This window comes from Branchiostoma floridae, unplaced genomic scaffold, assembly GCF_000003815.2.
Source record: "Branchiostoma floridae strain S238N-H82 unplaced genomic scaffold, Bfl_VNyyK Sc7u5tJ_1421, whole genome shotgun sequence".
In the NCBI taxonomy this organism is placed as follows: domain Eukaryota; kingdom Metazoa; phylum Chordata; class Leptocardii; order Amphioxiformes; family Branchiostomatidae; genus Branchiostoma; species Branchiostoma floridae.
Window position 1 is genome coordinate 818,826 of NW_023365714.1, and position 3,783 is coordinate 822,608.

At 45.5% G+C, this 3,783-nt stretch overlaps 1 protein-coding gene across 1 annotated transcript in view; it reads left to right on the forward strand.

The window, feature by feature from the left end:
- LOC118407558 (zinc finger protein 888-like) overlaps positions 1 to 3,783 on the forward strand; it is a 19,378-nt gene that overhangs the window by 5,269 nt on the left and 10,326 nt on the right. The gene's annotated exons all lie outside the window — the stretch shown is intronic.

Consider the following 3,783-nt stretch of genomic DNA (forward strand, 5'->3'; position numbering starts at 1 on the left):
CAGTCTGTCAAGTTTTGCGGTTTGTCCTTTATTGGCCTGAATGAGACTTGGTAGCCACGCGGTGGCGCAGTAGTCAAGGTGAGACAACAACAGAGTTTGGCACATGGTCTGTAGAATTTCCGTAGAGACAAAACCTTTGGCCCGCCACATGGCACCGAGACCACCAAGGATTTTCTTCATCACCTTCCCAGCGTGTGAAGTCCACAGGAGAGATGGATCAAGTGTGACCCCCAAGTATGTAAACGATTGAACTTGTTCATACACGTTTACACCATCTGTTATATTGACAGACCGACCAGTATGTCTTAGTTTTTGTGGGAGACCAAATAACATGGATTTGGTTTTGTCCGGGTGCAGTAGCAGCTTGTTTTCTCTCAGCCAGTTTGCTACTCTCTTCATGTCACTGGAGATTGTCTCTTCGCACTCTTTTACTGAAGATGCCGAGTAGTAAAGAATGGTATCATCGGCATACAAGTGGATACTGGATTTCTCTATGACATTAGGTAGGTCATTTACATATATGCAGAATAACAAGGGGCCCAGGACACTTCCCTGGGGAACCCCGCAGGGGACCAGAGCTTTTGTAGAGTGTTGACCCTGAATCTGCGTGCACTGGAACCGGTCTGAGAGGTAGGATGTGAACCATTTTGTAGCGTCACTATCAAAACCCAGCTTCTTGAGTTTGCCCAGTAGAATATTGTGGTTAACAGTATCGAAGGCCTTCCTTAAATCCAGGAAAAGCGCAACCGTGACCTTGCTACTGTTAAACGCACACTTGACATCCTCAACAATCCTCTGGACTGCAGTCGCTGTGCTATGATACTTTCTAAACCCGCTTTGATGTTCTGTGAGAAGATCGTTCCTGGCCAAGAAGCGCGATACTTGGTAGGACACAAGTTTTTCCATCACCTTGGACGTGACACTTAGCACAGACACTGGTCTATAATTGGCAACGTTAGCTCGTGTTCCGGACTTGTGTATTGGTGAGATCTGCGCCTCCTTCCACTCAGTTGGGACTTCTCCAGTGGAGAGTGACAGATTAAAAATGTGCGTAAGTGGCTTCACTATCACAGGGGCGGAGTCTTTAATAAGTCTGGAGGGGATTTTGTCCATCCCTGTCGCTTTCTCTTGTTTTTAGCCTCTGGAGTTCATTTAGTACAGTAACTTCATCGACGGATTCAGGGATGTCACGAAGGGGGTCCTCCTGAGAAGCTGGCATCCCATCAACAAGTCTTGTCGCACAGGACGTAAAATATTCATTGAAGTCCTGTGCTATCTCGCAGGGAGAAGATGTTGTGGTGTTGTCAGCACGCTCCAAGTGACTGACTTCGCTGTTAGGTTTGGCCTTCCCCGTGAAATTGTTGATGATTTTCCACATAAGGGATTGGTTACCCTTAGCTTCTGTCACAGCTTGGGCAAAATGACTTTTCTTCTCCTTCCTGATGACAGAAGTTGCCTGGTTCCGGAGAGATCGGTAGATCTCCCAGTCTTTAACATCCCTGGTTTTAATGGCTTTTCGTCTGGCCGCGTCTCGACGGCCCATGATGTTTTTCACTCTGTCTGTCAACCATGGAGCAGTGTGATTGTTTTCCCGTACTGTTTTGTTGCGAAGAGGTGCATGTTCATCGGCGACAGTCAGAAAAATGTCTTTAAAGGCGTTCCAGGCCTCTGTGACATCAAAGCAGTCGAGCACTGTGTCCCATCTAGCTGACTTCAGACTGTCGATGAAGGGTTGCTGGTTGTACTGCTTGTATGACCTGTACTCACACCGCCGAGCAGCACCGGACACTCTCCCAGCTTTAGCACATGTCATGATCAGGTTGTGATCAGAAGGCCCCCAGGCCACACTTGCACTGGACTTGTACTTGTCCGGGTTCGATACAAATATGTTGTCGATGCATGACTCGGAAGTCTCTGTGATGCGGGTAGGCTGGCGTATGACAGGCTCCAGCTGGTATAGACCCATTAAGAATTCCACCGACGACATTGAATGAGTAGAGTTCAGCAGGTCAGAATTAAAGTCCCCCATGATAGCAATATCCGCATTCTCTTTTTCTGCAGTCTGACTGAGATTGTGAACAAGTGATTCAGCAGAGTCTCTCCAGTCAGGTCCAGAGTTCGGTGGTCGGTAAACGCAAGCCAGCAGAGTCTTTCTCACCTTCTCCGGTTTGATCTCGACACAGCAAACCTCTAAGTCTTCTTGCTCGAGCTCACAACGTCGTTGTGAAGGGATTGTCTGCTTCACGTACACACCTACACCCCCACCTTGTCTGTCCCTGTCGTTTCTGTACAAAGTGTAGCCACTGATTCCCACAGAGGAATCTGGGATGGTATCACTTAAGCGAGTTTCATTAAGTCCTAGCACATGTATACGAGAGTCCTTAAGAAGTAACTGCTGAACTTCATCCAGATGTCGTGAGAGGGAGACCACGTTGTAGAAGGCGTAAACAATGCCCTTTCTCCAGTCCGGCAATCCCTCTGTAACGGGTCCCGGGTTGGGTGAAACGTCGCCAGCCAACAGTAGCGTTACGCAGGCTAGTAAATTCAGAGTTTCTACAGTCTTTACCCTGCTTGTAGTTGACCTGACAAGGGATCTTAGACCTAACAGCCCAGGATTGACTTTTACAGAGCTGACATCGTGAGTAATCCATGTTCCTGTTTCTACATGTACATTACTAGTGGCTTTGTCAAGTCTGGGAACTACAGTTGGTCGTGGTAACACCACCAGTATTACTACACTCAGAAATAATGCTCTGGGGATGCTGAAAACAACTACCCCCTTTACAACACTATACAGGCCTTGAGCAACAAACATGGTTTATACAGTGATATTTGCAACAATACAAAAAAGATACTTCTGCAGCGTAATGCACAATAAAAAACGCTACTGCTACCGTTCCTACTTGTTATTTGTCTCCAAAACAATACAAATTCAACACAATGTCAGCTTAATTCCAAATACATGCGGGATTACTAAAAGAACTTTTACTGGCCTAGTTGTGTTGCCTACAGCTACGTATTAAATCAATTAATACAGAGCCTAGTTTAAATATCAAGACCAAGTCACCTAAATAGCAGCAATTAGCATTCCAAATCAGTGGCTTATCCTAATATGCATATCAATGTACACCATGAGATAAATTGCATAGCTGTATATTCTAACCATGCTTAAAAACAACATCAAGAAGAAAATTGCATATAGCTAAATATTGCACATTTCAAAAAACATCTACCAATGGATCATTTAGATATTGGGGATTACAGTTGAGATGGCACGGCTCAAGCACTGCCCCCCTTCCCAATCGGACGCCAGTTGCTGTGAGGCTGGCCCCAAGAAACTTTGAAATGCACTACGAGACAACTTTCAAGTGCACAGAGATATAGTGATCAAAAACACAAACCTCTGGGACCAATCGCTCTACCCAAACTGGCCGAGGGTGCGGGCCTAATTGCGCTGTGCCACTCAATCTGCCGATGGATGGGCCAAGATGGACGCTTCAGAACTTGGCAGAGGTACACCAAGATTTAACGGCAACAGAAACAAGCTCACAATAAATGAGTGTGTAGTACCGACAAGAAGACAGTACTGACAATAAAAATACCTTAAACCAGGGAGGATTTACAACGGATGGAGTTGGGATACTCTCTAACAAATTTAGGCTCTCTAACAAATTTAGGCAGCAGCCATCTTGGACCAAACCATCTAATTGTAGTGTGATAACTGTAATGTGATAACTGTAATGTGATAATTGTAGTGTGATAACTGTAATGTGATAACTGTAA